The following is a 13,067-nucleotide window of genomic DNA, read 5'->3' as shown; positions in this document are numbered from 1 at the left end:
CTCACAAATGTTAATACGTTTTCATTTTTGTTTAGCTCTAAATAGTTTCTAAATTCCATTTTGATTTTTTCTTTGACCCATGGTTTATGTAGCAGTTTCTCATTAAGTTTCCAAATATGTGGAGATTTTCCAGATATATTCTGTTATTGATTTCCAATTGAATTCCACTGTAGTCAGAGAGCATAATTTTTAAGATTTGAAGCCTTTTAAAGTTATTGATACTTGTTTTATGGCCCAGAAAGTAGTCTATCTTGATATATGTTCTGCACGCCCTAAAAAAGGATGTGAGGGAATGGTAAAATCTCTAACAAAAATTATGGATTTATCTATTTTTTTCTTGCAGTTTCATCAGTTTTTGCCTCATGTATTTTGAAGATCTATGATTTGGTACTTAAATATTTAGGATTCTTATTCTTTATGATGAATTGAACTTTTTATCATTATGAAATAACCCTATTCCTTCTGGTAATATTCTTTGGTCTGGAATTTACTTTGCCTTATATTAATATAGCCACATCAGCTTTCTTTTGATTGGTGTTAGTATGGTCTGTCTACATTCAGAATTTTACTTTTAATCTATTAGAGTCTATATTTAAAGAGCATTTCTTGTAGACAGCATATAGTTGGGTCTTGTTTATTTTTTTAATCCAATCTGGTAATCGCTGCCTTTTAATTGTAGTATTCAGACAATTCATATCGAAAATAGTTGTTGAATAGTTGCTTTTAAATCCGTCATCCTATTATTTGTTTTGTATTTGTCCCTCTATAGTTTCTTCTCTTTTTTTGCCTTCATTTTGATTATTTTTTTATGATTCTATTTTTTCTCTCATCTGCTTATTAGGTATAGTGTGTGTGTGTTCAGTTGCATTGGGGTTTAGGGTTTAATATATCAAAGTCTGACTTCAAGCAATATTATGCCACTTCATGCGCAGTAAAAGATCCTTCAGTAGAATGCTTTCACTGTCTTCCTCCCAGCCTCTGTGCTATTTGTGTTATTTTACCTGTTCATCGATATAGACCCCACAGTACATGGTTATTATTTTTTTAGGCCATCAATTATCTTTTAAAGAAATTAGAAAATTGTGTCTTATATTTACCCATATATTTATCATTTCTGCTATTCTTCATTCCCTTGTTTAGTTCAAGACTCCTATCTGGTGTCATTTCCCTTTTGCAGGGTAGGTCTGCTGGTGATGAATATCTTTCATCCATTTTTACGTCTGAAAAAGTCTTTATTTTGACATCTTTTTTTGTATTTATTAATTTTTTATTGTGGTAACATTGATTTATAACATTATAGAAATTTCAGGTGTACATCATTATGTTTTGATTCCTGTGCAGGTTACATCATGTTCACCACCCAAAGACTAATTACAATCCACCACCACACACGTGTGCCTAATCACTCCTTTGCCCTCCTCCCTCCCCTTTCCCTCTGGTAACCACCAACCCAATCTCTGTCTCTATGTGATTGTTGTTGTTTTTATTTTCTACTTATGAGTGAGATCATATGGTATTTGACTTTCTCTCTCTGATTTATTTCGCTTAGCATAATACCCTCAAGGTCCATCCATGTTGTCACAAATGGCATCATTTTGAAATATATTTGCACTGGGTATAGAATTCCAGGTTATGGTTAATTTCTTTCATTACTTTAAAGATATCGCTTCACTGTCTTTGGTTTCGTACTGTATGTTGGTGGGAAATTTGTCATTCTTATATTTATTCCTCTGTATGCAATATGTCTTTTTCTCTGGCTAATTTTAAGATTTTGCCTTTATCACCAATTTCAAGCAATTTAATTATAATGTACTGTGTTATGCTTTTCATCATTTTTCAAATGTGTAGTGTTCATTGAGCTTATTGTATCTGTGGGTTTATAATTTTCATCAAATTTTTAAAAATTTTGACCATTATTTGCTCAAATATTTTTTTCCATCTCCCCCCTCTTTCCATTTTTCTGAAACAGGAAGCCTCATATAGTCATTTTGCACTGGGATCTTCAAACTACCTTCGTGGTCCTGCCAAGAGGAAAAATTGTCTCTAGAGATACTCGGCTGAGTTACAGAGGTTCTCCAATGGTAAAAGACAACCACTAAATTACAAAAGATTCTTGTTCTGTTCATTTTTCTCAGTTCCTTGGGCTCCCAAGTCTAATCATGGATACACATAATCAATGTATCTGCTGCACCAAAGGCTTAAAATATCCAACATAAAGATATTTTCACTCTGGAGTAAAATGGTGGGAAAATACAAATTCCTTAAAGAGCCAAACAGGTAACATAACTGTATGATGCTGAGTGTGAGACAATATGGAGAGGGAGGTACTCTGGCAGCCTAGAGAGGCTTGTTATGACCAAAGTCTTTTTATACTTAAAACCCAACAACAAAACCAGGCCAAATAAAAGAGCTTCTGCAAGCCCTACTCAGCCTGTTTATTGCCAGTTGCAGTTCCTGTAAGAGCTAACAGCGCAGAGCTGACTCTCAGGTAGAGAAAGATACAAAATTGTCCCTGGATTGATTCCACAAGCTATCATTTTCTTAAGAATATCTACCAATCTATTAGGAACTATCGTTCAATAAATAGCTAGTACAATGTCTGGCCTATGGCAGATGCTCAATTGTTGGTATACCTGTTATCCTTATTATTGTTGTTGTTGTTCTTGTTTACCGCAGATTTAGTAGTGATGGTGGTAGAAGTCACAGCAGTTGGAAACTACAAGTTTCAAAATGTGAGGGGGAGGAAGAAAAGCAAGTACGGGGAGAAGGAAGAAGCCCTTCTGTCCAAGAGGCCTGTAAGCTGATCCTGGGGAGAAGGGATAAGGTCCCGGAATTGCTGGGTGAGTGGCCCTGGAGCATCAGGTGATGAAATTTGTGTCCTGACTGGCCTATCACTCAACCTTCACTGAGACGGGATTGTCTATCTACTTTGGAGCTTCTGGAAATGATAAAAAGGAATTTTAAAACAGACATTGCTGTAACATATTTTATTTTTCTTTAGTTCATGATTTCTTCCAATTTTTATCCATGTACATATTTATTGCATAATTTCAATTGCAGTTTAAATATTACATTGCTTTCTGAAAATATTTTTCACAAAAATTTTATGAGATGATAGAGATAGAGTCCAATAGCAACGTGGAAATGTTTAATGGATGCATTATAGCCTATCAAATGTTAGCATTTAACTTTTCACCAATTTTTAGACGCATTGTTCCCAAATTGTTTGAATATGATGCTATAAAGAGCATTTTGTGCATTCAATAAATATAAATTTAATTTCCTTAGAATAATAACTAATGATAAGTGCTATCATGCATTGAGTTTTTCCTATGAAGTAGGCGCAGTTCTGCAGAGTGAGATTTCAGGGCAAAAGCTGTAAACATTATTACTGTTTTTAATATGTGTTACTAAATTGCTAGAGGCAGCATAAATTGATACTACAATTTGGAAATAATGAGCGAGTTTACCACTTTCTCCACTACTCTGCCAGCTTTGGGAATTGTTATTGTGTCAAGGTAAAATATTTTATAAGTTTAATGGTTGATATCAGAATTCCTCTCAAGGAAGGAACAGACTTTGTTTAGGAAAGTGCCTGATAAGCCACTTTAAGGTAAAGAAGGAAATTCTGAATTCATGGATTGACAGAAGCAAGATGACAAACTACCCTGAACCTGAAATAAACAGAAATTTGGCGGTGAGGAGCACGAGGAAAGAAAAGAGGGGTGAGGGGAGAGTTGAATATAACATGGCAGGAGATTAAGATCCTAGTTGTGTAAATGGCCAAGTGACTTTTGCAGCAGGAATGTCTAAACATGCATTTTTGGTTTGTTTGTGCTGTGGCCATACAGATTCCTTGACACCCCAAATTTATAGTCAAGTCTTTTCCATATATAGATACCCATGGGAATGATTGGTTTGTGGGAAATTAAGGAAAACACTTCCACATTTAGATCAATGAAGTATGAAATTAAACAGGATTCATGAACAGGGTGGTGAGGTGTTCCCTATAATAGAACTAATTCAAAACTTTTAGGAGCTTAAACTAGAGGTGACAACCAAGAGAATATAAATTCCTAAGAAATTCTCTGATGATCTTGAGAGGGGTTTGTATCTCCACAGGGCATAAAATAAGAGTTTGACTGCTTGTATTTAGATCTCAAAAGGCGTCTAGACTCTAGTAGACATCTGGTTTGTGCCCACCTGTTCTTTTCACAATGGCTTCAAGTGGCCCTTCTTCCATCTCAGACTTCTGCTTCAGTAATACACCTTTGTAATAGTTACTGGCCATCAGTGGATTGTCAGATACAATGTCTGAAAAAAGGCTTTTGTTCATTTCTATCATATTAAAAGAATCTCCATCAGGACAATTTCTGAGCTGTCATCATTGCAGTTAATCGTTAAGCAAATAGTCAGGCTAGAACTATGTAAAGAATACTAAGGGCCTTGAAGTTACCTGTTGGAGGAGATGATCAGCAAGATTAGTTGATTATTTTTATTTGAAATATCATATCATATTTAGCAAAAGGAACAAGTCTTACTGTTGCAGCATTGCTCCATAGCTTACCTTAAATGTTTTAAGTTTTAAAATTTTTAACATCACCTCTTAAGAAGGCAGTTTTTTAATCCCTGTTTTATTAGAGATGTTTGTGATTGTGTCTAATTACCTCCACCAGCATGAAGACTCTTGGAAGGCAGAAACTATGTCCCAGTCCTCTTTTCTCCTCTATTGCCTTTAGCATAGTTTAAAGCATGTAGTTCACATTTAATAAGCATTTGTTAATTAAATAAATGTGGCCCCCCACCTGCACTCCCAAGAAAACACACATCATTTTCACTTCTTATTTTAATCTCTGAGAACTCAGCTCATTTCCTATTTTTTAAAACTTTATTTTCCTTGTATATTTGTTTTTTCTTTAATTGTCAGTATCATGTAATTTATGTATTATGTTAGCAATGATGCATAATACTGCTTGAACCATGAATTATTCTCTGAGTATGTTCTCCTTCTAAACGATATAGTTATTTTCTCCAATATCTTATAGTAACTAGTACAAAAACATATATATATTGTGGGTACTTAATAAATGCTTCTTGGCTGATTTGCTCATTATTGACAGAAATTTGTTAGCACAAATTATGAATCAGTCAAGTCACATAATTGACAAAGTGTCCTTTTATTGTTTATTAACAAACAAAAGCATTAACATTTGAGGGGCAGTCTCCCCGGGCAATTTGGAAGAGCAGATGGAGTAATTTAACTCCTTTAGATTGTTGGATTGCTGACAGGTACCACGTCGAGTTAGAGCAGTCACCTCCATCTGGCACGCACACGGGTGGTTACTGAGATATTTAGCACAGTAAGATGATGTTAAAACAGATGCTACCACAAAGGTACGGGATTCACAATGGCAAAAATAGACTTGCCTACTCATGGACCTTACTTAAAGGGCAAATTTTGAGCTGCAATTAATGAAAATAATGAGACTATTTTTAGGTAATGACTAGTTTTAAACCATTAGTCAGAGATAGAAAGTTCTGTATTTAGTAGCAGCAAAATGAGTATACTTTTCTCTATTCATTTGGTGCCCTGAGCGCGATGGGTCATTTCATGAGAGAATCAGAGGGCACTGCTAAGTCAGTGACAGAGAAAATGCTCTCACTTTCCCTAAATTAAGTCCTTAGGCTTTACAGTCTGTGGTTCTTTCCTGTAAACCTGGCAGAAAGTTCCAGTAGTATGTATTACCACCTTTACATTTTGAAATGTGAGCTGTCTCCATTTTATTTGCTGGAGCCTCTTTAACTATTTCAATTAGGTAAAAAAGGGAAATGATGTTTTAGAAAGATGAGAAATATTACTGATCTCTTTCCTCATACAGAGCAATTTGTATCCCTGAATGTATTCAGGGAAAGTCATTTAGGGAGATCCTCCATTGTTCTGAATTGCACAAATGTGCATGTTGAAAGGCCACGTTTTCTGATGTGGCATTAAGAAGAATGACATCTATAAATCTCTACTGCTGGAGCTGTGGAACAGATGATTTAGGAAAGTGGAGGTTCCTATGCACCAAAAGACCTTTGTTGTATATTCGAAACTTTTTCTTAAAAAAATGGGCCTATTGAGGCCGTCTAAAAATGCAGGTGTGTCCTGTTTGAGGCATTGGAATGAAAGATATTCAGCTGAATAAAGGGTCACAGACACAGAATAATGATGCTCCCCCTCACCCAATTTCTAGACAAGTTGGGAAGATAGCAATTAAAATAAACCAATGAAGGTTTTACTCTAGGGTGTTTTTTTAGTGGGCACTTTCCCAGCAAGAATTCTTGGTAAAGAGCAAGAATAGAATCTGTATGTTTTCAGATAAGTTAATGTGCTTGGTCAGAATTTACCAGTTGGGTTCTGAAAAGGGTATTCTCTTCAGAGGGATGCCAAAATACATATTTGGAAGGAATATATACAGAAAACAGTAGTTTCTCTGTTGGAGTAGAATGTTCTTTGTTTTCTTTGAGTGGTTGTATGAATAGGACAATGGGAAAGAATGTACGTAAACTAGGAGACTGGTGGACAATCTGAAATTCTGGTCTGGGTGTGCTTTGTTATCTTGGGCTAGATGCTTAACCCCTCTGGATATGATTTTCTCATTAGGTACGAGTGAGTCAAAGTGGTAAGTAGTAGTAAGGTTATTTCTACAGTTTAAATATGTCATTTGTTCAAACCTTCCTTTGGAGTGGTCTGGGCCGTTGCTCGTCTTGCCTGCATTGGGTCTTTGTAGCTTTTCATTGATCTTAATCTTAGGGTATGGTAATACTAAGAGATGCCCTAAGGGGTCTCCTGTATTCCAGAGAGATTCTTCCTTACCTCCATTGTGGAGTAGTAGGCCAATTTCCATTTGGTAGTCAGGATCAGTCACCCCAGCCAACACAGTAACTCCCTTTCGTGCCTGTTGATTCAGAGGCATGAGGAGCCCAAAGTGGCCAGGTGTCAGTCTTAACTTTCAGTTCAGTGGAATCATTGTTATGTCACCTGGTGGAAGCATTCCTCCCTCTGGAACTAAGACCCCTAGGCCAGCAAAGCATAAAGTCTTGGGAAGAGGAAGCAAAAATTTTGCTAGTAGGTCACTAGAAGTAATCATGAGTGGTGCCACTCTCGTTTCTGCCCTTTGGTTCCTGGATCTGTGAATTTTGGCTATTGGAGAAACAGCGCCATATACACTGGATGCTGATTTAGAGCATATAAAGCCTTCTGAAGAACCTTGCCCCAGCCTTGCTGGCTGGGTATTACCACCTATCTGGCTGTGTAATTGTCTTCAAAAGGCCATTCCACCATTCTATCAAGTTAGCTGCTTCAGGGTGGTGGGAATCATAGTAAGACCAATGAATTTCATGAGTACGTGCCGGTAGCCACACTTATTTTGCTGTGTAATGAGTTCCTTGATCTGAAGCAATGATGTATGGAGTACCATGATGGTGGATAAAGCATTCTATAAGACCATGCGTGATAGTTTTGGCAGAAGCGTTGCTTTGGGAAGGCAAATCCATATGCAGATTAGGTGACTATTCCAGTAAGGACAAATTCCATGGAGGAAGTGATCCCATGTAATCAACCTGCCACCAGGTAGCTGCCTGATCATCCCGAGCAGTGATGCCATATTGAGGGCTCAGTGTTGGTCTCTGCTGCTGGCAAATTGGGCACTTGGTGGTGGCCACAGCCAGCCTGGCCTTAGTGAATGGAGGTCCACATTGCTAAGCCCATGCATAACCTCCACCCCTGTGAACTAAATTGTGACATAGGGCTAGAGAGTTGATATACCCTTGAGGGAGGACAGTGAGGGTGTATTGTTAGCCTTGCCAGATAAAAGCAAACTGCTTTTGGTGAGCTTTATGGACAGGTATAAAGAAAAAGGCATTTTCCAGATCAATAACTGCATACCAGGTATCAGGGATATGATGATATTTGTAGGAACATCAGGGGTATGAGTCAAGTAATGAAACCACATTTAGCATAGCAGCTGCAATTAGAGTCCCCACTTGGCTAAGCTTGTGATAATCCACTGCCGTTCTGCCAGATCCAATGGTATTCTGCACAGTCCAAATAGGAGAGTTGAATGGGGATGTGGTGGGAATCACCACTACTGCATCTTTCAAGTCCTCAGTGGTGGCACTAATCTGTGTGATCCACCCAGGAATGCAGTTGCTTTTGACTTACTATTTCCCTAAATAGAAGCAGTTATAATGGCTCCCACTTGGCCTTTCCCACCATAATAGCCCTCACTCCACAGGTCAGGGAATCAATGAAGAGATTCTTCCAGCTGCTAGGTATGTCTGTCCCAATTATGAGCTCTGGAACTTGGGAAATAATCACAGGATAGGATTTGAGTCTCATTGGACCCACGGAGAGATGGACCTGAGCTAAAACTCCGTTGATCACTTGACTCCCGTAAGCCCCTACTTTGACTGGAAAGTCACAATGACATTTTGGATCTCCTGGAATCAATGTCAGTTCACAGCCATTGTCTAGTTGTCCCTAAAAGTTCTGATTATTTCTTTTATCCCAATGCACGGTTACTCTGGTGAAGGGCCATAGGTCCCTTTGGGGAAGGCTGGGAGAAAGATTAACAGTATAAATTTCCAGTAGTGTATTAGGGTCCTTCCTAGAGGGGACCCAGCCTCCCATTCACTCAAGGGGTTCTGGATTTGAAAACAGGCTCAAGTCTGGAAATTGATTGAGGATCCATGACTCTTTACTTTATGATTTGAATTAGATTTCTGTTTACTTGACCTAGAACTTTTCTGCTTATACAGATCAAGTAAGAATTTAATAGCTTCCTACTTATTTTACTTCTAGGAGCACCATGATTAACTAGCCATGCCACAGGGCTGCATGCGTCAGAATATTCTGATTGCTGCTTTGGGTTTGTTGTCCATCATGGTGACTATACCCATCTTGCCTTTGGCAGTTGAGTGCTGCCACTTGGCCCCTACCACCCCAGGATCCAATTGCTCCCGTTGTATTTATATTTTCCAGCTGAGTGACTGTGGTTTCCACTGTAAGATCTGATCTACAGAGAAGAACAATTATGAAGCTCTTTAAGGATGCTGGGGATCCCCTCACAAATTTGTTTCTCAAAGTATCAATGAAAGGTATGTCTTCTGGACCCTCCCAGTGAGGTGAGTAGGACTTCAATGATAAATCCACTCTAATATTCTAATCTCCCTGAGCCTTTGACTTCCTTCCTCTATATTAAACCAAGGTGAGGCAGAGTGAGACTAAATAACTAGTAGGGTTATTCCTAAAGTTTGAGTAATTTATTCCAATTTTTTTCTAGATTCCATTATTTCTTTCATGGAGTCATCTGTCAGTTTACTTGCTTCTTTGAATGAAGCATTGTCTTTTTTCCTCTGGCTGCTTATAACATATTTTTGTCTTTGATTTTCACCAGTTTTACAATGATCTACCTAAGTGTTCTTTAATTTGTATTTATCCTGTTGGAGTTAGTAGCACATCTAAAATCTGTGGCTTGGTTTCTTTATCAGTTTTGGAAAATCAATTCATTAAATGTTGCTCTGCTCCATTTTTTCTCTCCTTTTTCTTCGAGGGCTCCAATTACACATATGTGTCCCATATGTCTCTTATGCTCATTTCTGTATTTTCTATTCATTTGTTTCTCTATACATCTGTCTGTATATTTTTCTAACCTACCTTGCAGTTCATGAATCGTCTCATCAGCTTTATTTAATCTGCTGTTAGACCGATGAATTGTGCTCTTAATTTTACTTATTGTATTTCTAGTTCTAAAACTTTCACTTGATTCTTTTTTATAATTCCCATTTCTCTGCTTAAATTCTTAAACTTGTCATCTAATTTGTTGGAAGTATTAATCATTGTTTTAAAAAAATTCATGCATAACCACTCCAATAACTGTTCTGTGGATCTGTTTATATTGTCTGTTATTCTCTTGATTTTGGTCAAGTACTCTTGCTTCTAGGTAAGTTGGGATTTAACGCTAGACATTATATATGAAAAATTTGGTTCTGAATAATTTTCATCTTTTTTTCAGAGAGGATCTGCTTGTATTTCAAACAGGTGGATAGGGTAGGAGAATGCCACCTTAATCTAGCCAGGAATTGAGCTGATTCAAAGCCGAGTTTCAGTAGTTGTGAGGGCTGATTCAACAGTGTCTATCTGATCCGTCCCTACTTACAGGGATTCACAACAATCTTTCAGGGGTACTAACTGAAAGTCCTGGTGATTTATTAGGATTCCTTTTCCTTAGTACACTCTGAACTCCAATTTATGTCTTCCTCAGCCTCTTAAGGTGGTTGGAAGCTCCATTCAGCTTCTCATCCTCTCTGACAGAGGCTTTTCCTCAGCTTTTCAGCTTTTGTGCCACCACTGGGAAACTGGGAAAAGCCTTTAGGGTAAAAGCAACATGCCAACTGTTGAGCTCATTTTCTCTCTTTTCCTTTTCTCCATGGAATCAGGTTTTCAAAATCTCACTGTTTTTGAAACTCTCTGATGCTTTCAACATTTGTATTTTTGAAATATCTTTCTAATTTTCCATTTGTATTCAGAAGGAAGATTTGTCTGGAAAAATATAAACAAAGAAAAACAAAAACAAAACTCTAATCTGCCCTTACAGGAAACAGAAATCTCTCTCAAATGGTAAACCCTAAAGTTCTATGTTTCTATGATTTTGTTTTAAAAGGGTAGATTATTATTTCTTAGTAGTCAACCTGTAGAGCATATAAGACAATAAATAGCTGGGTGTTTAGATGTCTCATTTGTTGTTAAATGTATTTCTTTCGCTTGCTCTGATGGATGGAGTTGAAATGCCAAGATTTTGGAACGACTCACAGAATGACTTTTCCTGCAGTGCTACATAGGCATGCCCTCTCTCATGCCTCTACATAAACCAGGATGACATTTCTGTGTTTCTTTAATGAAAACAGGATTTTCCCATTCTTCACTCTGTTGAGAAAAATCTTGAACCAGAATAACAACTTAGAAGCTATTGATCTGAAGTCACTATGAAATTCTGCTTTTTCAAAGTCTTTTGGGATATACCAAGACCAAATCATAGGTACCTCCATAAATAATTAGATACACAATATTTCCACAGCTGTGCAATACCAGATGGTTTTGCTTTCTTAGGCTTAAAGAAACTTCCTTCCTTTGCAGTTAAAAAGTCAACTGTGTCAGATTCTATACACTCATCCTTCTTAAATGGGGCAGAGAAGGTCTGAGAGACTTAGGTTTGAACTCCATGATATTCTGACTTATAGTGGAAAAGAACTCAATTGAGTATGTCACATGTTGGAGTCAAAAGGTTCTATAGCCAGGGTGGCAATTGTTTTAGCTTTCAACTGAATTATTTAATTTGCAATAATGACACACTAAAAGACAGGTGGAAGTAGTGAAGTTGCACGCCCCACTGACCACAGATTTCAGTTCTCAGCCGGGGATGCTCCTGCAGATTTGCTGGACAGTGCATACTTGGGTCTCTGTTCAGCCACCAGGCTCATGTTTGGCCTGGCTCCTTTCTTTGCCCTACTCTTCTGATTTCACTATTGTGGGTTCATCTGAGGCTGAATACCTCATGTTATCTCTGTCTTTACCACAACTTAGTTGGTGATAACGTAACAGAGGGAGTCTTTTACATAATATTAAGAGACACAAATGCCTATTGAATAAAGTTACTTTGGACTCCACTGAAGGAATTCCTTTCTTTTTGAGGAAGAAGCTACAATTTTTTTCACCCTTGATCATTGATTAGTCAAAGATTTCAGAAGGATAAGGACTAAACACGAAAACAAAAACCATTTTTATTTGTTATCGATGTTAGAAAAACTGTCTTTTAAATGGTGTGCTTATTTTTACTTTTGCTTTTATTATTTTGAAAAATATAAAGCATTATGAACAATGTAAAAATTTAGTTACTGTTATTGTTATTAGTTGTGATCGGCTTATAAATTTAAAGCCTTATTTTTCTTGTAAAAATGATATTTGCTTTATCCAAATGTCCCTTTCAATATATGTATGAACATATAGACATTTTATATGACATCCTATAAATGAGATCCTACTATTCTATAGTGCAGTATTTTTGTTCAACAATAAGTTATGGGTACCATTCTAGCTAAATAATTATAGATCTTTATCATCAAGATATGCAAAATATCATGATTTAATAATTTGTTACTTTTTGCAAGTGTAGAAGTTGCTGTGATCTGACTTGCGGGTTGAATTGTGTTCTTCAAAAAGATATGTTGAAGTCCGAACACTTGGCCCATGTGAATATGATCTTATTTGGAAGTAGGGTCTTTGAAGATGTAAATTTAAGATGAAGTCATACTGGATTAGGATTAATGCTAAATCCAATGACTGGTTTTCTTATAAGGAGAGGAACTGGAGACACAGTCACACGGGGAAGAAGCCCATGTGACTATGGAGCTAGAGACTGGAGTGATGCATCTATCAGCCCATGGATGTCAACGATTGCCAAAAACCACCAGAAGCCAGGAAGGAAGTCATGTTCCTCAGAAGGAACATGACACTGCTCACATCTTAATTCTGGACTTCTAGCTTCCACGACTGTGGGATAATAAATTTCTGTTGCTTTAGCCACCTAGTTTGTGGTAATTTGTTACAGAAACCCTAAGAAACTAATACAGTATGTTATGCTGAGTTGTTTTATTTCATATTTTCCTGTAGTTGGAAATTACTTATTATTAATATGATTTGTCCCATGTATCATGAGTTGGCACTTCAACTCTGTAATTAAAGAAGAAAATATTATGGTATACAAGTAGGAGTGTAGAATTTAGGAACCATGACATAATAGATCTGATAAATTTTTAAGAGATCTTTATCTAACTTTGGTCTCCTCCATTAAGAGGACATGGAAAATTCAGACACTTTAGAGCAGTAGAAAGGCAAATGGTTTGAAAAATAAGGCACTCTAGTCACAGTACCTAAAAGCTGAAAGGGACTTCAGTGATTGTCCATTCCAGGGCTGGCATCTTCACAGTACATGTGCTGCCCCTTCCACAGCAGACATTGCTTTTCA

At 37.1% G+C, this 13,067-nt stretch overlaps 1 long non-coding RNA gene across 1 annotated transcript; it reads left to right on the top strand.

Annotated features, from left to right (window-relative positions):
• Positions 1 to 1,969: 1,969 nt before the first annotated feature.
• On the top strand, positions 1,970 to 12,582 carry LOC124238560 (uncharacterized). Its single transcript, XR_006888325.1, has 4 exons — positions 1,970 to 2,081; positions 2,677 to 2,840; positions 9,026 to 9,141; positions 12,399 to 12,582. It is a non-coding gene; the product is annotated as an uncharacterized LOC124238560 (long non-coding RNA).
• The last annotated feature ends 485 nt before the right edge of the window (positions 12,583 to 13,067 follow it).

This window comes from Equus quagga, chromosome 4 (assembly GCF_021613505.1).
Source record: "Equus quagga isolate Etosha38 chromosome 4, UCLA_HA_Equagga_1.0, whole genome shotgun sequence".
NCBI classification, from domain to species: Eukaryota; Metazoa; Chordata; class Mammalia; order Perissodactyla; family Equidae; genus Equus; species Equus quagga.
The sequence above is the reverse complement of the archived record's forward strand: the minus strand, read 5'-3'. Positions and strand labels throughout refer to the sequence as shown.